The sequence below is a fragment of the Heterodontus francisci genome, chromosome 4, assembly GCF_036365525.1.
Source record: "Heterodontus francisci isolate sHetFra1 chromosome 4, sHetFra1.hap1, whole genome shotgun sequence".
In the NCBI taxonomy this organism is placed as follows: Eukaryota; Metazoa; Chordata; class Chondrichthyes; order Heterodontiformes; family Heterodontidae; genus Heterodontus; species Heterodontus francisci.
Genome location: NC_090374.1, coordinates 77,970,289 through 77,992,605, shown reverse-complemented (window position 1 = coordinate 77,992,605; position 22,317 = coordinate 77,970,289).

Genomic DNA, 22,317 nt, shown 5'->3' with positions numbered 1-22,317 from the left:
GCTGCCTTGTCCTGGATGGTGTTGAATTTCTTGAGTGTCGTTGGAGCTGCACCCATCCAGGCAAGTGGAGAGTATTCCATCGTACTCCTGACTAGTGCCTTTTAGATTGTGGGCAAGCATTGGGGAGTCTGGAGGTGAGTTTCTTGCCACAGAATTCCCAGCCTCTGACCTGTTCTTGTAGCCACGGTATTTATGTGGCTGGTCCAGTTCCGTTTCTGGTCAATGGTAGCCCCCAGGATGTTGATAGTGGGAGTTTCAGTGATGGTAATGCCATTGAACATTAAGGGGAGATGGTTAGATTCTCTCTTGTTTGAGATGGTTAATGCCTGGCACTTGTGTGGGGTGAATGTTACTTGCCACTTATCATCCCAGGTCTTTCTGCATCTGGACACGGGCTGCGTCATTATCTGAGGAGTTGCGAATGGTGCTGAACATTGTGTCACCATCAGCGAATATCCCCACTTCTGACCTTATAATGGAGGGAAGGTCATTGATGAAGCAGCTGAAGATGGTTGGGCCTAGGACATTACCCTGAGGAACTCCTGCAGTGATGTCCTGGGACTGAGATGATTGACCTCCAACAACCACAACCATCTTCATTTGTGCTAGGTATGACTCCAACAAGCAGAGAGTTTTCTTCCTGATTCCCATGGACTCCAGTTTTGCTAGAGCTCCTTGATGCCATACTCAGTCAAATGCTGCTTTGATGTCAAGGGCAGTCACTCTCAGTTCACCTCTTAAATTCAGCTCAGACAAATGTGAGGTAATGCATTTTGGAAGATCTAATACAGGTGGGAAGTATACAGTAAATGGCAAAACCCTTAGGAGTATTGACAGGCAGAGAGATCTGGGCGTACAGGTCCACAGGTCACTGAAAATGGCAACGCAGGTGGATAAGGTAGTCAAGAAGGCATATGGCATGCTTGCCTTCATTGGTCGGGGCATAGAGTATAAAAATTGGCAAGTCATACTGCAGCTGTACAGAACCTTAGTTAGGCGACACTTAGAATATTGTGTGCAGTTCTGGTTGCCACACTACCAGAAGGACGTTGAGGCTTTGGAGAGGGTACAGAAGAGGTTTACCAGGATGTTGCCTGGTCTGGAGGGCATTAGTTATGAGGAGAGGTTGGATAAACTCTGATTGTTTTCACTGCAATGACGGAAGTGGAGGGGCGACATGATAGAGGTTTACAAGGTTATGAGTGGCATGGACAGAGTGGATAGTCAGAAGCTTTTTCCCAGGGTGGAAGAGTCAGTTACTAGGGGACATAGGTTTAAGGTGCGAGGGGCAAAGTTTAGAGGGGATGTGCGAGGCAAGTTCTTTACACAGAGGGTGGTGAGTGCCTGGAACTTGCTGCCGGGGGAGGTGGTGGAGGCAGGTACGATAACGACATTTAAGAGGCATCTTGACAAATACATGAATAGGATGGGAATAGAGGGATACGGTCCCCGGAAGTGCAGAAGGTTTTAGTTTAGGCAGGCATCAAGATCGGCGCAGGCTTGGTTCGCCGAATGGCCTGTTCCTGTGCTGTACTGTTGTTTGATCTCCATTCTTTGTTTTTATGTTGATGTTTGAACCAAGGCTGCAATGAGATCAGGAGCTGAGTGACGCTGGCAGAACCCAAACTGAGCATCAGTGAGCAGGTTATTGCTGAGTAAGTGCCGCTTGATAGCACTGTTGACAACCGTTTTTGTCACTTTGCGGATGGGGCAGTAATTGACTGGATTGGATTTGTCCTGCTTTTTGTGTACAGGAGCTATCTGGGCAATTTTCCACATTGCCAGGTAGATGCCAGTGTTGTAGCTGTACTGGAACGGTTTGGCTAGGGCACGGCTAGTTCTGGAGCACAAGTCTTCAGTACTATTGCCAGAATGTTGTTTGGGCCCACAGCCTTTGCAGTATCCAGTGCCTTCAGGCGTTACTTGATATCACATGGAGTGAATCGAATTGGCTGAAGACTGACATCTATAATGCTGGGGACCTCAGGAGGAGGCCGAGAAGGATCGGCACTTCTGGCTGAAGATGGATGCAAACACTTCAGACTTGTCTTTTGCACTAATGTGCTGGGCTCCCCCATCGTTGAGGATGAGGATATTTGTGTAGCCTCCTCCTCCTGTTAGTTGTTTAATTGTCCACCACCATTCACAACTGGATGTGGCAGGACTGCAGAGCTTGGATCTGATCCATTGGTTGTGGGATTGCTTAGCCCTGTCTGTCACATGCTGCTTCTGCTGTTTGGCATGCAAGTAGCCCTGTGTCGTAGCTTCATCAGGCTGACACCTCATTTTTAGGTATGCCTAATGCTGCACCTGTCATGCTGTCCTGCATTCTTCATTGAGCCTGGGTTGATGGTAATGGTAGAGTACAGGATATGCTGGGCCATGGGGTTACAGATTGTGGTTGAATACAATTCTGTTGCTGCTGATGGCTCACAGCATCTCATAGATGCCCAGTTTTGCGAGATCTGTTCGAAATCTAGTGTTGAAGAAAACTTGACAAAGTCTTCTAGAAAGTCTCCTGTTGTATTTCAGAGTATTTTTTCACTGTAACAATGAACATGAAATGTTGAAGATCCCTCCAAGTAGCACTTGAAATTGACAGGGAAACCGTGTTTACTCCCAAACAGCTGGTTGCTCTTAGGAGAGGACGTTAGTTGAAGTGCTAGCCATCAAAATGCTGCACAGCCTCTTTAATGAGCACTAGCAGACATTTGAAGTGGCAATTAGCTGTCACCTTTACCAAGATGGTGGCATATATTAAACATAAACTAAACTGACAATGAAGCTTAAGTCCCCATCTTGGCCCTCTCAAAGGCTCTTCAGTGCCTAAAGTAGCCAGTGAAAGTCATCCCCAGAATCTCACAGGATTATCTTCACCAAAACAAAGCTACTTTGCATGTGAGGCACCGGAATGCCATTTGGATACGGACTGGCCTGCTGCATTTTTCCTGAAATTTCTATTTGTGTTTCAGATTATGAGTGTTCAGAGCCTTGCCTTTTATTTCTAAATATTTATCCTCCAAGAATCAGATAAAGATCAAAATTCTATCCTTTGAACAGAGAGAAGAGCTTCCCTCACCATCTTAGTTCTGTGGAGTTGGTTATAAATATGGTAATTTTGCTAAACGGAGGCTGATTGTGACAGGGTAACTGCAGCACCTGGAGAGAGAGAGGAGTTCCAGCCCCTAATCTTACACTGTGTGACTAATTTTATAGTATAACTAGTGAGTGATGTGAGGAGCAGATTAACTATTCACTTGGGGTTAGTTTCCTTTTAATAATTACAAATGCCGTGCTTTCTTCCTTCAGCTGGCTAGCCAGCCTGCTGGTTCCTCTAATTGTTGAATCCGTCATCGAGGCATCTTCAAGAGGATCTCGATCATGAGATGGATAGAGTGTCAGGTTATAGGAGGCGGTAGCTTTGGCTCAAACCTGAGTCTGATTTACTGAGCCTGCTCGATATTCTCTGCTTAAATGACTCAGTTCATTGTTTAAACTTTTAAAGAAAGGGGAAAAAAATCTTCATGTCTCATCATGTTTCTGAGAAAAAATGCAAAGTGCTTTACAAAATTACTTTTGAAGTGCAATCATTGTTGAATTAGCGCATTAAATAAAAAATAACTCTATACATTGGGATATCTTAATGTGCTGTTAACTTTATAGTGGTGATCTTTTTGACATTAAAAATGAATCTATTAGGACACCACTCTGGCAGAGATGGTACAATTGGCCTCAGTGCCCCTATGCAAAGGAGAGGAAATAACAGCCAGGGTTCCCGCTACTGATCACCTCCAGTGACCCCAATTGGAAAGTGTACGTGTGAATGTTGGGGAAGGTCTGGATCATTCCTGTCTGTGATGCCTCCCACAGTAATGGTCTGCCAACACTCAATCTACAGGCTCAGACATGATGAATGACCACATGGGTGAAGTACTAGAGGGTAGTTGATACCTATTAAACGGTACCTCAGCAAGCGTCAAGCATGACTTATTGCCTATGGCAAGAGGGAACCTAATTGAGGAATACGAACATTGGGAATAACTGTAATCAACTGTAGAAACACGTAGACTGGCAAACAGCTTGCATCACATCTTGTGGAATGGTATCAGCTTCGAAGAAGGTATTTGGACTATAAACTGCAGACAATAAGATGTTGTAACATTTTCACTCTAAAAATACTTAGATTTATTATCCATGAATAGTGCAAAGCTTTGATGGGAAATACAACACTGGCTGGCATGACATTACTGTAGATTAAAAATAACAGTATGATGTATGTATTTTCTGAACAGACCTTAACTTGCAACTAGGACAATGGGTGTTACATGATGCCACTGGAGTTCTGCTTTTACAGAGAGACTTATTTTTGCAAATGATGAGGAAAGGACAAAGTTGAGTAAATGTGAAAATGAGTTAACTGAAGCATGCAGCAAGATGCTGCACCCTTCTATTGTGTTATTTGTTGGAACAGTGCCAGGAATCACCTAATTATGATATGCAGCAAAGACCTGGGTTCATGCAGAAAGAAATCATTCCTGCAATGATGTCAAAAGAACAAAAACCTTATTAAAAAAGATTAACGTAATTATTTTAAAATTCTACTGAATTAAACAAAGTGAATCCCTAAACGCTAAATATTAAAGCAGTACAATGATATTACTTCAGGAAATAATATTAATGCTCTAGCCTTTATCACAGATGGCTCTTGTCGTCTTAACAAGGTAATGAACTTAATAGACACAGCAGTTGTGAATGAAAGACGCCTAGGGCGAGCTGACAGCTCATCCTATTTTATTCAGTGGCTTCATTAAAACAGAAAATCGTGCTGCCATAAAAGGGCTACTAGGGAAAGCTGTGAAAGGGTTTCTTTATTCTAGGCTACTAGTTATCCGTCTGATCTGTCTGTTAAAATGTAATTTAATTTGGCTAGAAAACACATCTGTAACTCGCTCTAAGCTTAACAAATGAACACTCCAAGGCTGATGGACAATCTATACCTAAGGCGTTGGAGTTTCATGCAGAGACAAAGACAAACTAAAAATATTTGCAAATTACAATATTTGCCACAAAAAACCTTTTATTTTACATTGTTATATTTTTGACTAGCAGTTGTTTTATATCCATTGAGTTTGCATGTTGTTTAGAAAGCCTAAATATGTATTTTCAAGACTATGTTAATATATTGTGAAAAATCCATGGACACAAATAGCAATGTGATGAAGTTGTGAGGGCTATGCCCTGCATTCAACACCACTCAAGGGATTTGCTGAATGCTTGCTCAACTGTAAGGATTAAATAATTCATTTATTTCATGCTGTGTACAAGCAAAGTACAGTGCCTTTGAAAGTTCACAAATTGGTGAATAATGAAAGACTTCTTACAGATGGGATGTATAACATAACTTATTTAAAAAGCATCTAATGTTAGAAAAAGCCTTTCAGCCTTAATCCTCTTTGCATATTGTTTGAGTTATTAATTTCATGATGTTGAGCCCAATACTCTCATCATATATTCTCCTCACAGCCTTTTTAAAATCATCATCGTGGTCTGTAAGTAGAGTGAATATTCCAAATGAACATGACTTTGGACTTTCAAAAGTATATATAGCCAATGCAAACAGAAAATGTTGTCAGTGCACTGCAGCTGAAAAAAATGTTTTTTATTAATGTTTCAGATCTGACAATTCAGGTCGGGATGGAGAAGCCCTTTTAAACAACTGATCAAAACAAACAGCTGAAAGGAGACCAACAAGATGTCAAGAGTTTAAATCTACTTTCACAAAGGAGAACTAGTGGAGTTAATATGCTGTTCTCTGCTTTTTTGCAAAAGTAATTAGCATATTTGAACTCTTCACCTCTGTCTGTTCTTCCATTCCTCTCTTTATTTTGGTAAATCCTAGAAAAATTCTTGAATGTTGACTTGTTTTTCTAATTGAGATGTCTTTCTAGTATTTTGCATTTCAGACTTCCAGTATTTGTTGTTTTCTTTTTAGCTTTAAGTAAAAAGGCAATGACCTCACCAGTCCTGCCTCTGATGGCCATAGTGAGCCGTACACCTGCAAGAGGCCAGGGTACAGTATTTTGCTTGAGCAAAAGTGAGGCTCAGAAGATCTTTCTTGTCTGGCTTCATTGCCTGGAACACCTAAAAATTGCACATTTGGCCCCAGAGAAATCAGCATCCATGTAAAGAGCCTGTTTAAAAAAAATAGCAGCCAGACCTTTACAGACAATTGGCTGCTTGAACTGTGAACTACCCAGTTGTCATTCCAGCAATGTCAATACTAACAAAAAAGATGTAAGATGCCCGGCTACGTAAAATTCCAAAGGAGATAGGCTGGATGATCATCAACAGATCAGAACTCTTCTCTTCCCTAGTTATAGTGCTGCAGTGGGATTGCGGGTTCTCAGGGCCAAATCTTTTGCTCTTATTTGATGAATGAGTGGATGCCCTTTAAGATAAACGATATTGGCCTTGGAAACAAAGTATATTTTTTAGTCCAATGATATTATTCAGCACTCATAAATTTGACTTTTGAGCAATTCCATGTTGATGATGCAATTGTTAGATACACCGGCAGAACCTCTACCTTCATTCTTCAGATGAAGGGTTCCTCTTTTTAGGGCAAGGCACATTCATTCCACCCTTTAGCTCTCAAAGGTTTTTAAAGCTCAGGCTGAAAATTAAAGCCAATCTGTGGAAACAGTAGTAGAATCAATGATCCTTAACAAGATTTTTCCAATCTGGATTTGAATATTTGCATTTAGAGCTTAAGATAATGCACAATTTTGCTGTTTTAACTGACAGTTCTATCTAAAATATAGTACTTGATATTCATAATAATTTGCAAAATTATTTTATTTGTATGTTGCAGGCAGAGAGTTTGTGTGATATTTACATCCAAATGCTATTTGTATTGAAGTCAATACATTTAAATTTGAAAAAAAATAAGAAGGTATCCTCATAACTACATTTAGGGCAGTATTTAATTATATGGAAGCACTGAAGATGGTTTAAGAACCACATACAGATGGCAGAGATTTTTTGAAAGACTGAGGTCTATACACATTGGGGTCAACTTTCATTGCCTTTTCCTGGTGTTAGTGGCCTCAAAATGAAATTGGTTGCCTTACTGCCCCGTTAACTCTGGCGATGTGACAGGCTTCATTTTGAAAGGAGCCTATTGCTGGATGCTCAAAGTCCCTGCCTGTTTCAGGTAACAGCCCCTTTTAATATGGAAATGGGGGTTCTATGACATAAATAGGACCCTGCTTGCCATCTTAGATTGGGACTGGTTGGAGCATGCGCCGCATACACTCTGACCAGTTTGATGGATGATGAAACCAAAGAGGCTCATAAAAGATGTGTCCAATTGTTTTTGTGGGTGCCAGAGGAGCAAAAAAATAATATGGGCCACTAATGTCCAAGACACCCACTGTCCGTGATCGTGTACCAGCTACCAACCCCCTGCCACCGCCCCCCAGCCCTCACGCACCCCTCCCCAGCCCCCGCAACTTATCTTGCTGGTGGCTGCCACAGCCTGATCTTGAAGCCTCAATCCCATGATCTGTTTGGTGCCCTGCAGCTTGCCTGCCAAATTTAAATGAGACCAGGGGCTCTTCATCACTGGAACACGCAGTCAAACAAGGTGTTCTGCCAGTCGGTCACTCAAAAGTCAAAATCAACTCCATTGTTTTCATTTTGATATAATGATGTAACATAAGCATCAGGTTTTCTGTTATAATTTTCTCAGCAATTTTGGCTGGCAACTTCTAGTTTTGGAAATACCTCCAACAGGACATTCTATTCAAACAAGTAGACAATGGTAAAATAATATGCATTTTCAAAGAATGCTGTAAGCCTGTGTATCCATTGGAACATAGAATGAAGACAAAAGGAAAAATTATTCATTTAACGCCATGTCAAAAGTAGACTTTGCCCTTAATTCAAACTCTGTCCAAGTTGAACAAATGTAGCATACAGTATTTGGTCAGCCATGAGTAGAAGCTTTCCGGTCATTGGTCAATGTTAGTGTTGTGTTTGAAACTATGCAACAATGAATAAAGTGATGTGTTTTGGTCATGAATATTGCATGCAGGGTAAACTTGGGCAGAGAAGTCAAATGTCCAAACTTTGCACAATGCCGAAGTACATTGAAATTTCAGACAGTGTCTCTGACCAGTCAAATGGTTAAACTTAACACAATGCCTGTCAATTTATGATTGTTCAATAAAAGTTTGAAAAATGATAATTGACCCATTATTGAACAGTTGCAACTCCATCATATATGGCTCTATGAATGTCGTGGTCCAACATCATTGGGAAATGCAGTGCAATATGAACAAATTTGGCTTTGCAGTGATGCTTTGTATAGAGCACCACATTTCATTATAGTGCAAGAGCAGTGAGTCAGCAGTGCCAGAGATTTATTAATGGTATGCATCTTGTGTTTGTGTCAATGATATTATGATCATTGAATCATGCTTCCAGTAAACTGCTGCTGTGTATATGACATCATAATAAGTGAGGAAGCAAGCTCAGAATTTATGGCAGAAACTGGGATTTAACTTGGTAAATTTAAGAAAAAAAATTGTATTTGACAATATGGATATTTGGAAGTCAAAAAAGAAGCTAAGGATAAATAAATAGAAAAAAAATTAAATATCTATGGCTTGTGAAACATTAACCATATGTGGCACGATGGTTCCGTAGCACTGATTCTTTGATTTACTCTCCCTTCATGTTTAGTTCTTCAATAGGAGCAAGGGATTGGTGAAATTAGCCTGTAATGTTCACCCTTTTGGCACGTTCATACCAAACTTTCTTAACATTGACTCCAGACTCAATGACGTCTCATGCAAACACGGGCAAGGAAACCTCCTGTTGATTACCATCTATTGCCCTCCCTCAACTGATGAATCAGTAGCCCTCTGTGTTGAACACCATTTGGAAGAAGGACTGAGGGTAATAAGGACACAGAATATACTCTGGGTGTGGGACTTCAATGTCCATCACCAAGAGTGGCTCAGTAGCACCATGACTGACTGAGCTGACTGAGTCCTGAAGGACATAGTTGCCAGACTGTGCTTGCAGCAGGTTGTAAGAGAACTAATGGGCAGGATTTTTGGGCCCTGGCCAAAGTCAGGTATGGAGGAGGATAGGGCTCGAAAAATACCAGAATGGGCCGGCATGTTGTTTTCCTGACGCTGTTCCCGGTGTCTACCACTTTGGCTGAGGCAGGCTCAGGGCTGACGGAGCTGTCCAACCCCACTAAGCAGGCAGCTAATTCGGCTCATTAAGAGCCTTGTTAAAGGTAAGTTAAGGAGAACAACTGGGATTTTCCAGTTGGGCTCCAGTGTCCCGACGTGATGGGGGGCAGATCAACTGCCTAGAGGCAGGCACTCAGCACCAGGCTGAGATGCCAGCACGCCAGGCAGACTTGCAAGCCTTCACTGCCTGCCTGGGTGTGGGTGCAGCCAAAGACTGCCCCGTAGTGGGGTTCCCCCCCCCCCCCCATCCCCCCTGACCGCCGCAATAATGGCCTGGCTGCTTTGTCTATTTTTTTATTAATTGTTTTAAAAAATGGCTGAGTAGGCACCTTCATGTTGAAGTGTCTTCTAAATTATTTACCGTTCATTCCAGCCGGATGCTTCTCTGAAGCTGGAAAGCCTCTGATGAGCCGTCCAGTTTTGCAAGCCTGACCACCACCCATAATTCGACAGGGAACCTGTCCAGGGGTAGGCACCGATATGTTGCACTACGGACATTTGACAAAATTATTGACTCAGCCATAGAGATGGCAACAATTAAGCTGTATATAAAGTGTATAGCCAATTGTCTGCCATCAAAACACATTTCTTCCTCTAAATAACATAGTTAAGCATACAAACATCCACGGAGAGCTGCACAACTGTATTAGCTAACTAGCAAGCAAATTAATATGCAATGCCAACGCGAATTACTTTTGTCAACAGAATACAGCTAGCTACATCATGTCACGGGGTAGTAGATGGACCTTATTGGATGACCTCTGTGGATTCACACTGTGTCAGGACTGCAAATTCATCCAATAAATCATGCAACTCAAACAGGGGATTGTTATTGTGGTCATTGAGGTGATGCAGTAGAAAAATCAGCAATAGGAAGACAGACCATTTCTCACAATGCTGTTGTCACAAGAAAATTTAACTTGTAATGATCTCTGTTTGTGCAACTTCTCCACCTGCTTGTGACATGTATCTGAAGACAGGACAACCAACAAAAGGGCAGTGATCTCCAAATCAAGAGAATTTTATAGGATGAAGCAAATAGTACTTCAGAAGAGGCATGTAAAACAGAAAAGCAGAGTGGGATAAGAAGGGATGGAGGGATTAATGGAAGGTAGCCTAGACTAGTTTATTAATCTTGACAGGCTGTGAGTCCAGGTCCTGGATTCTAAAATACAGAAATGACAGAATCTCTCATGGACAAAATGTCATTTGCTCACGAAAGCTAGTGACAAAATTAGATAAACACTATTACAAATAAAGAGTGTCCTTCAATTCCTCCAGTAAAGCGATTTTCTTAACCTTACTTATGTCTATATCATAGTCTATCACTGTTGATTCTCATTCAGCTCTGACAAGATAATTATTAACAAAAAGCTTTTCTGCAAAAAGTTGAGCAGTTGTTACTGCATGTATTATTCAGTTATAAAATGCTTAGTCACTATCTATAAGATTGTATTCCAGACTAACCAATTTATGTCCAAGCCAAATCTATTACCTGTTAGCAAAGGTGCACTTTTAACATAATGTAATTATATGATACAGACAACTTTCAAATGACATTGGCCACTCAAGTTATCTGCCCTCAACCTGGATAGTAAATGCTGCACATTGTAGTTACTGATCTTTGACATACTTAGCTGCTAGGTAGCTGCTACATAGCTGCTATGTTATTTTAATACACAAGATTAAAAGATTGAACCAGGGGTGTCAAACCTTTTCATGTGGGGGCCACACTACAATTTTTGTCTTACATAGGGGGCCAGTGAGACAATTTCAGAAAGATAAAGGCATTGAAAATTTATCTTACTGTTCATCATAACAACAAAAAATGTGCATTTTTGTCAAGAAGCTTTAAATGAGAAGACTAATTTATTGACTTTCTCTTCACTATGTTGAACACTGATTTATTGAGATTCCTGGCATTTTCTTGCTTGCGCAAGTAGTCAATGTTTCCCCGCACACTTGTTGTAACGATGTGGAGTATTCCAGATAGATGTCCATCTGTCAGGAATGATCTTCATCGCTTTCACTCCCTCCTATCTCTTGTGTCTGTGTCTCTCTGTCTCTCTCCCCTCCCTCTCTGTGTTCCCCCTCTATGTGGTCCCCTGTCTGTTTCATCTCCCCCTCTCTCTGCCCCCTTTCTCTCTCTGCCCTTTCACTTTGTCTCTGCCCCCACTTTTTTTCTCTCTGCTTCTGTCGTGATATTTAAGGCTAAAGGCATTGGGTGTCCACCACTTCCCAATGGTATCAACTCCTGCTCCAGCATACCACACAGCTCCACCACCACCTCCCTGGAGAGACATAGTCTTCATAGACATTGGTGCTCGGACATCTCCAGGAAGCTGAGCCTCTGACAGTCCAACCTTTGAACTGGGTAACGCCTTCTGCAACCTTGAGGCTGCCCTCCTGCCCCCATGTGCCTCCTCATCCATGTCCAATGGCTTCCTCAACCCGCTGGAGCTCCCCTGGCTGCTGCATAGGCGCTCCATGTAGCTTCATCCCTATCTCTGAGCCAATCTCCTCTTCACTTGAAGAGTCAAAACATTGACCCCCATAGCCAAATGAAGCCTCCACTGTTATGTGCCTCTCAAGAACCTTGTCCTGCCTCCAGTGGCTGGGCTGTGTACCTGGGAGACACCCTTTCACTAACAGCCCTTCATTTTGACCCCACACTCTGCAGTGCCTCCAAATTTGATAGCATCGCTTCTTCAAGGCACAGCCTTCAAGGCACAGTCTGCAGACAGTTTCAAAGTACGGCTGCCAATTCCCTCCACAACTCAACTGCTGCTCAGAGACTCTAAGCTTCTGTGGAGCACATGCGACATTCGTAAAATCAGAGAAAGGTAGGAAAAAAACCTGATAATTGGCTGTTTAACGTCCTTAATTACCTGCCCGTCGCCGATGTATCTGCTGAAGTACATCAATTAGCCAAAGTGAAAAACATATATCTACCACTGATCCATCCCGCTGCCCACAGCTCGTAAAATTGGTTGTCGACAGGATGGCATCATGGAGCCAGCCCTATGCAGGCCCACACCATTTTACTGGCCATTCCCACCACCACAAAAACCGCACCCCCCCTACCCCACTGCCTCAGTTCCCACCACCACAGGGCCAGTAAAATTCTGCCATAGTAACACTGAAAATGTACTCTCCGCAGCTGGCTAGATTTTATTGAGTTCCCTTTAGAACACAGGCGTTATGAAAGTTAAATTGTGATTGATATGATTTCTCATACTAAGACTAATGCCAAAATAGTAAGATAGTCTTTGTACGGGAAAACATGTAGCATTTCAAATGGAAGAAAATTAGTCCTAATAAAGCCAAAAAATAGGAATGTTTCAACCAGAGGCAAAAAAAAATGAAGGGTAGAGGCAGTTATTTTTAATCACACTTCTTTTTCACTTTGGCTAATTGATGTACTTCAGCACACACAGCTGCTATGATTCAATGAATAGCTCAACCGTCCACCACCAGCACCCACAACCTCCTTTCCCAGAAAAAAAATGATCCCCCTGCTGTTTCCATTCATCTCTCAAATATAAAAATGTTGTGCTCTGACCTTGACCTGTATTCATACTTTTTCAATTTTAGTGAATTTATCAACTGAAAACATTCCTTATACCAATATTGAACTGAAAAAGGATGAAACATTATTATCTGAATTAAGACCATATAAGAAAAATCTATCTGAGTATGCTGTAAAATTATTCATGACCTTTTCCTCTTAAGTCAATGAACAAGAACTAGAATTTTCAGAACTACAATAACATCTGATTACATTTACTGAAGACTGGATGTGCTTGGGCAGCTGCTAATATTGTAGCCATAGGAGATATACAAACATTAGACAACATATCAGCCACAAGAGGAGATAGATACAAACCATGGCAGTCATTTTGTTTCTCATGAATATGGATGGTAGGTGGTAGTAGTCTATAAACAGCTTAGTCAAAGCAACACTACCAACATCATTAAGATGCCAATTTCTTTGAAGACTGAGCTGTGTACAGATGTTAGAACCAGATAATAGCAGAATCTTGGGGAATTTATTGTGAAATATATTGCAATTTTGCTTCTTCGTGAATCAGATGACAATTACTTAGTTATTAAGACCTCACAGAAAGTGAGTGTCACCTTCTGACAATAATGATCGGAATTATTTCTAATTGCTGCTACTTCAAGCAAACAGTGTAACACAATGTGTAAGCACCTGGCTGTCTCCTGAGTCTAGGGCATGTTACAACTGCCCAGAACTCCACATTGTTGGAAAAGAAACTGCTTAAAAATCTTATTGTAAAAATAACTTAAGTATATATTATTAAACAATAACAGTAGACACCAAGAAGAGAGTTTTTGGGTGTAGCTTAATCTTGGGGTTCTGCTGACATCCACTTTTTGAATTTTGTTCTTATGTTTTATGGCATCATCAGAGCTGTTCAGTTGAATTATGCTGACCTAACTCCTTCCCAAGCATCAATTATTCTCTATTACTTTCTGATGGTTAGTGCAATGCCCTAGAACTAAACACAAGTGAAGTTGATTGGAGTTTAGAGAAGAAATCTTTTCTGAAACATTTTTATTTGATAACGATGTATCACAAGGTAGCAAAAAAGGTATTACTTTATAACATTTTTGGCCTTGGTTTGTCTTGTAAACCTATCAGAAGATCTTTAAAAATGAATTATATTTTCAGAATTGTGATACCAATATCAAAATTTGTATGCTTTTGCTTTCAAAGGATCCTATTTGGGGAGCATTGCATAGGTCAGAAGATAATGGCTCAGAATTTCCATTGTAATATTGTTCCAATTTAGGGTGCAAAGTTCCACAAATTATGGCGTAAGTAACTTCAACCATTACCCCATAATTTCCTGAGACTTTTGCACCGTTCAGCCATTTCACTTGTCAAACGCTAATTATCATAACACCTTCCGCCATTAAAATCAATAGTGAGATCCATTTCACTGAATTAAAGCCAGTGAGCCAACATGCTCCTCCTGCCTGGTCTCCCACATTCCACCCTCTATAAACTTGAGGTCATCCAAAACTCTACTGCCAGTGTCCTAACTCACACAAGTCTTGTTCACCCATTACCCCTGTGCTTGCTGGCTGACCTACATTGGCTCCTGGTCAAGCAATGTTTTTGCTTTAAAATTCTCAAACTTGTTTTCAAGTCCATCCATGGCGTCACCCCTCCCTATCTCTGTAAGTTCCTTCAGCCCCACAGCCCTCCGAGATATGTGCGCTCTTCAAATTCTGGTCTCTTAAGCACCCCCAATTTTAATTGCTCCACCATTGGTGGGCATGCCTTCAGTTAGGCACTAAGCTCTAGAATTCCCTCCCTATACCTCTCTACCTCACTTTCCTCTTTTAAGTTGCTTCTTAAAACCTACATCTTTGACTAAGCTTTTGGTCGTTTAGCTTAATATCTCCTGAAGTGGCTCAGTGCCATATTCTGTTCTATAATGCTCCTGTGAAGCTCCATGGGATGTTTTATTTCATTGCAGGTGCTATATTAATATAAGTAGTTGTTTGTTGAGTTTGCCACTGCCACTTAAATTGTTGCAGAATGGTGCTAGTTGGGTGAGTATATGGAAACCCCAAAAGGCCACATTTAAAAGAGGCACCATCAATTCTGGGAATTACAATACATTTGCAATCCAAATTCTACATTTTCTTGAGCAGATTGATCAAAGCACAGCCCAAATTATTGAAGATTTAATGTAATGCAAATGATATTTATTTCTTGTACTGCTGGACACTGTAATTAAAAAAGAGGCAGTCTTTGCAATACAGTGAAATTGCCTCTTGCGATAATTGTTTCTGAAATCACTATCTGATGTCAATCAGGGGTGAAGTACAGTACTGTCTTAAAATTCACAGTTCCTAGACATCGCCTCACAATACCGTGTGAGAGTTACAAAAGAACTGTTACTGCCTGTGCGGAGTTTGCAAGTTCTCCCTGTGACCGCGTGGGTTTTCACCGGATGCTCCGGTTTCCTCCCACAGCCAAAGACTTGCGGGTTGATAGGTAAATTGGCCATTGTAAATTGCCCCTAGTGTAGGTAGGTGGTAGGGAATATGGGATGACTGCAGGGTTAGTATAAATGGGTGGTTATTAGTCAGCACAGACTCGGTGGGCTGAAGGGCCTGTTTCAGTGCTGTATCTCAAAATAAAAAATAAAATAAAAATAATAATCTTTGTTCATATGTCGGTTTATATTCATCAATTGTTCCTCTGTTCAGTAATTTTTTTCTGGATTGTTTTTTATTCTCAGGATAAATAAACAAATAAATTAGTCTGAAATTCTCACAATCAAGAAGCAAACTGAATTCTTAACTTTCTATTGGCCACATTGTTCCTAATGCATATCTGCTCGCTGCTGTGTATTCTAATTATTATTCCAGCAAATTTGCCACCGAAGGACCGGACAGTAAATGGTCTAACTTATGCTGTTTTTCACCAGTATCGCCAGTACTGTGAATTCCAGGCCATTGCAACCTAAAGCAAATAGGATTAGTTAGGCTAGAAATTTGTTTGTCCTGATTTTTGGGCTCGGGGGCTATGTTCCAAACCTGCCCTTGCCCGTTGCAAACAAGGTAAACAGCACATAAATTTTGTCTACCCACCTTATTTCCCTGATTGTACCACAGCCAAAAAACAGCTCTCGCATTGCCCTGGACTCCATTTCCCTGCTTGCGTCCTCTGCACACCACAGGTAGCTGTGTAGCATTGTCAAGAAACCACATGTTCCAGGCAGCCTTCCCTTTTTAAAGTCAGTCTGTAGTAAAGGGAAGTTGTAGCAACGCACTGCAGGCTGCTGGATTATCACATTTTGGCATGAGGGAGGAGGATGGCGAATCAGATGAAGGAAAGGGCTTCCTGATTAGATTAGATTAGATTAGATTAGAGATACAGCACTGAAACAGGCCCTTCGGCCCACCGAGTCTGTGCCGACCATCAACCACCCATTTATACTAATCCTACACTAATCCCATATTCCTACCAAACATCCCCACCTGTCCCTATATTTCCCTACCACCTACCTATACTAGTGACAATTTATAATGGCCAATTTACCTACCAAACTGCAAGTCTTTTGGCTTGTGGGAGGAAACCGGAGCACCCGGAGAAAACCCACGCAGACACAGGGAGAACTTGCAAACTCCACACAGGCAGTACCCAGAATCGAACCCGGGTCCCTGGAGCTGTGAGGCTACAATGCTAACCACTGTGCCACTGTGCTGCTTTAGTGATACCACCCTGGATGCACTAGTCAGAGAGGTGGAGGCCAGGAATGAGGTGATGTTTCTCCTGGGAGGCAGAAAGTCCTCAAGACTGAGGCTGGAATTTTTCAGCCCCTTTGGGAAGGGGCTGGGAGGCGAAAAGGCTGGCAAGATGGTGCGGAAAGGTGTTGGGGGTTGCCTGATGTCTTCCCACCGCCATGCCATTTTGCCAGTGGCGGGAAGGTTAACGGCTCAGAAGCCCACCAGGAGGCCAATTGAACCACTTAAGCAGCCAATTAATGGCCACTTCCTACCTCTGTGGGCATTTTGCCCATGGGAGCAACTATTCCCTGCCAAATCACCAGGGCTGCCTGCCTGGTCCTGTGTCGACCAAACCCACTTACCTTTCTTTGAAGGTGCCCGGTCATTGAGGCATCCTTTCCCTGGTGTTGCAGCCTCAGCTGTTGACCCTCTGATTGGGCTGGCAGTTCTTGGGGGCAGGCCACCATTCTAAATGGACAATGGCCCCAGTTGTGGCCTCTCAATTGGCTGTCGCTGGCAATATGTCACCTCGGATCCCACCGCTACAGCCATCTTGACAAAATACAGCCCTGAGTCTCCCCAGGGAATGGGAACACATGGAAAGGATGGTTAATGCTCAGAGTGCACCTCCACTAACCTGGCAGCAGTGCTGGAAAAAGTTTCATGACCTCACTCAGGTGGTCAAGATGAGCGAATGCATCTGAACATCACATCTCATACCCATCACACAACCCACTTCTCACACTATTCAATGCACCACACCTCCATCACTCACCCAGCAGCACATCCTGACACTTAGAACCCTCCCTAACATCTTTACACTACACCTCTCTGTACTATATTGTCAGTGTACTGTTAGTATTAAATGAGGATAGTGGACTTTGGGTCAAGGTGACAGGAATTTATTTACAGGGGTCTTATTTCTAAGATATCTACATGAACACTGAGCAGCAGGAGATTCAGACTCATGACATCACATCCTGTGATGATGCTTAAGGTCTCTACACATAATCTATGCAGCAACAGCTTATGTACATTATACTACATCTCCTCCCAAATCTCTGACTTCATTCATCAGGTCTGTAACACTGTGAGGTTCTCACAACTCTGCCATAGTGTGTTCTTCTTTCACTTGTTTGGGGTATTGAGTCTTTCAGTTGCTCTTCCTCACTTTCCTGTGTGTGAGTGGAACTTCTGGATGACTCAGGTTCTCTGTTTTCACTGTTGTCTGGGTGATCTGTTGTTGGTTGTATCACCGGTTCATCGTCTCTCTCTGGTAGCTGATTCTCTTGATCTATAATCATTTCTTTTGGATGGCATCATCTCTGCATGAGATGGAGGAAAACCAAAACAGCCACTTTCATGTATGGGAGGTCCTCTTTAGCCACTTCCTCTTCCTCCCATTCCTCCACTTTGTATTGACGCCAAAGGAAGGGTCCTCTTAGGTGATGGTACATTCCTCTTAAGGTACTGTTCTTTCTCCTGAATCCACTCACCGTGCCCACCTTTTTTAAGTGGACCTATCATTCCTCTGACTTCTTGGGGGTGGAGGTGGTCCACATTCTCCACTATTTTCAAATACTGGTCTAGTAGCTTGTTCGACTTCACTGGGTTTTCCACCCAAAGGCTTCCCATTCATATCCCTGGCTGCATCCCTCGCATGTCCTGGACTTTCAAAAGTAACAAAAATAAAACCATGTTGGGGGTGGGGGAAGTTCACTTCAACTGAAGCAAAGCCTCACAATGCAATCCCTCTTGTTCTGTCCAGTTGCATGTGGTGGATGTGGTCGCCTCCCTTCCTGCTCCTCCTACTTCTCTTCTTTCCCCTCCTTGTCCTCCAAGGTGGCTTCCAGATCCCAGGAAGTATTGGCTAGACCCTCAGAATTGCAATATTAAGAAGAACACAGCACTGCACCACAAACATAGATACCCTCTCGGGTGTGTACTGCAGAGATTGCCGCCTGATCTAAGCAGCGGAATCACTGCTCTAGGAGATCGATGGCTTGCTCCACATTGTAGCAGGTGTTCCAAGGTCCTCTGACCACGCATGGTAGAATGTGAAAAGGAATCATGAGCCATGTGTCCTAATTACTGAACTGCACTGTGGTGTGCCTTGGAGGCCCGAAGACAGTGAGAATTGCCAACGGTTACAGGATAAATGCATCTTGGGTGCTGCCAGCATAGCCAGCGTTCATCGAGATGAATTTCTGGTGCGGCTGCACACCAACTGCACATTCACAGAGTGGTGGCCTTTGCAGTTGTGGTATCACTCCCCATTGACATGAGGGACCCACAGAGCCACGTGCCTGCAGTCAATGCCACCCTGCACCATCGGGAAGCCCGCTATCCTGGCAAACCCACATGCCCTTTCATCCTGGTCTTCCCTCCTCATGGAGAAGAGGATGAAGTCCCCTCTCCTTCTGTACAGTGCCTCTGTAAGTCCCTGATACTACTATGCATGGCGAACTCGACACATTGCTGATGTCTCCAGTTCCCAACTGGAAGGATCCCATTATGTAGAATATAAGGGTGATGGTGATCTTCACAGCCACTGGGAGAGCCGCCTTGCCCTGCTTTGAAGCTCTAGGTTTTCATGTAGGAGGGGGCACAACTTCGTAACTACCTCCTTTGTGAAGCATCGCCTCCTGAGGCTTTGTTCTTTTTTGTATTTTAAGACTGAATTTTCCCAGCCCATTAGAGACAGTCTGGGAAGCAGGAGGGCAAAATGGTTGGGGAGGGTGTCAGGAGGGGAACCCGACATCTTCCCGCAGCCATGTCATATTGCCAGTGGTGGGAAACCTGGCAGCACGGCCGCCTACCTGGCAGCCAATTCAGCCACTTAATGCCTAAATAAGGGCCACACCTGCCCCCGTGGGTGCTTTGCCTGCATTGGGAGGGCCCGCTACTATGTGGGGAGACTGCCAGGTAAGGCCTGGTGGCCTCCCAGTGGCTTTGCAAGGAGACCTCTCCTTTGTGGACATGGCATGACCCACGGAGGGGACCCCAGTGGCAAAGGCCACTGCCATGCCCAAAGCGCCACCACCAGACCTGCCCCCCATCCTGATTGCAGGGGACTGCCTGCCTCCAGCTTCTCTAAAGACACTTAAATGCTCTTTGAGAGTGCCTCACCATTGAGGCACCCTCATCCTGGAGCTACAGCCTCAGCACTGGCCACTGCTAGTGGTGGCGCTGCTGAGGCTATTGAACTGCCAGCCCTCGGATTGAGCTGGCAACTCTTGGTGTGGGCTGCCATCCTCAATTGGAAGCCCCAGCAATGGCCTGTTAATTGGCAGGTGGCAGCAAAATGCAACTCCAGGGTCCCATCACCCATCGGAGCAGCCTTCCCTCCACCTGCCCCAGCTGCAGGACTTCAGCTTCCCCAGAAAAATTCAGCCCTTGGTATTCTGGCTTTCCATCAGCCCATTCGCATCATGATAACGCACTTTCAACGTCTTTGGGTGCACTCGGAATGCACCTGTATGTGCTACTCCAGTTCAGTTATGCCACGTGGGAAGCAGCCAGTGGTGGAGGAAAACATCAGGTAGGCCATCGTAGCACCATTAGAAGCAACACTACACAAATGAATTTTATGGCCATTGCTTTATTTCTAGTTATGTAATGTTTCTTTTTTATTTCTTTGGTACATTTGTAAAAATAAAACAAGTGTCCAAAACTGAGTTTTAGACATTATTCATCCATCTTAATTGATCAGAACATATATAGAGCACAGGGTTTTTAATATTAATCTGTTAGGTGTCTCAGTGGCAGGAGACGTCAACACATAAGGGGTAATTTTAATCTACCTCGCCTGTTGGAATACTGGGATGGGATGGAATGTCAGTTTTACACCTGCCCAATTATGACTTCACTGGAGAGTAGGATCATGTGGAGTGTAAGACGAGTGTTGCACCCAATCTTAATCAGTTTCTGACGGGCAGGTTAGGTTAAAATTGCCCTGCTATACACAAACTACCATCTTCAGGATAGGCCTTTGAAATTCCCTTCAATACTGTGTTTCAAACTACTTCACATGATAGTACTGGAAGAATCATGAAGTACAGGTTTTTGACACAGAAACTCTTCGTAGCCAGGCTTCTTTATAGAGGCGTTGTTATATTATTGGAGAGTTTTCAGGCACATTTGGCAGGATTTCCAGTCAGGGGTTGGGACCCGCTCTCGTGTCCACTTCCAGGTCCTGATCCTGCACCGTGTTGGCAAAGCTCACACGTTGCGATTGTAATTGGAGAAATTGGCCCAGAGTTGCGTTCGCCTCCAAATTAGTGATGGCAAATGCAGGAAGGAGATGGGACACTGGGAGCAGCAAGCTCAATTTAAAGGGTGAGTGGCAGCCAGTGCTGTGGGTGCCGTTTTTCTGAAAAATGGAAGGTTAAGCTGAGCAGTGGGTAGGGAGGCCTCCTGGGCCTGGCCAGCTACCCATTTTTCTGGCCCCTCATTTGAGGTGCAGCTGAGGTAGTGACCGTACAGGGAGGCCTCCTGAACCCTGCCAGCAGCAATAGAAAACCTGCAAAGCTGACCAAGAAGGCATGGCTGGAGGTGGCTCATGAGGTTGGCAGCAGAGGAGTAGTGAGGAGGAACTGAGTTCAGTGCAGGAAACATTACAATGACCGCTTAGGCCTGGCAAGGTGAATCCAAAGATAGACTCAGTTGGCATGCCTCCTGGTCAGCAGTCACCAGAACACAAAAGAGAGGGGCCGCCTGATGGGGCATAGAGTTCTCCTGACCATAGGAGAGATGTGTGCTCAGCAGCATTAATGATCCTTAAGCATAGGTCATAACCCTGGTGCAATGGGCTATGGGGAAGTCTGCAACATTCCATGCGAATGAAAAGCTGAAAGTTGTGAGGGAAAGAGAAAGTATCCTAACACCATCCTTTTTTCACATTGCAGGCCAAAATGGGCGAACAATGCCAGGGAGAGTGAGAGGGCCCGCTTGGACGGTGGGGTCCCCCAGCTTGCATCTCTGATGCATTTTGAGGAGCTGGACATTGACTTAGCCAGAGTCACAAACCACTGCGATGTTGGAAACAGGAGTACCACATAGACAGGATGAAGAAATCTCAACATCTCCTCATTCAGAGATGCTTGGCAATCCTCTCCGTGCAAAAAGCTTTCAATGCATAAGCGGTTAACTCATTATTTCATGCAACTGAAGCATCTGGTTATTTTGCCGATTTCTCATATCCATCTTCTGTTATGTCTCCCACAGGGCCAGCTGCAGAGGGGAGGAGTCATGACACCACCAACTTGTTCTGGAGGAGTCAGAGGAGGAAGACACCTCGGGTCACTCCCTCCTCCATTGAGGGAGTGACCAACCTCATGGAGAACCATAAGCAACATAACACAGGTTGGATGTAGGAACAGCACACTGACATGCACGGATTGCTTGCCGTAGTTTGTGGCATTGATCAGTCAGTAGTGCAAATGGCACAAAGAAGCATGGAGTGGAAGCCAGCAGCACCCCAGCTGGTGGTTCTCTCTAGTGATCAAGCATGCCATGAAAGGGCCGAGGTGACGAACGATGGTGATGAGGGGCCATCCCTCACGGGTCTCCATCATCATCACTGTCTCCATGGCTCCTCCGATGGCCGAAACATTTGTCGAGTTACACCCTGTGATAGAGGCTGCCCTTTCAGTGATGCCTGCGCAGCAGCCTTTGAAGGTGCCCTCCCAGCAGGTCCACAACGAGGTTGTGTGCCACAGGCATCTAAGGCCCAGACAGGCACTAGCAAGCAGATTGCCTCCATCTCATCCTCAGTCAC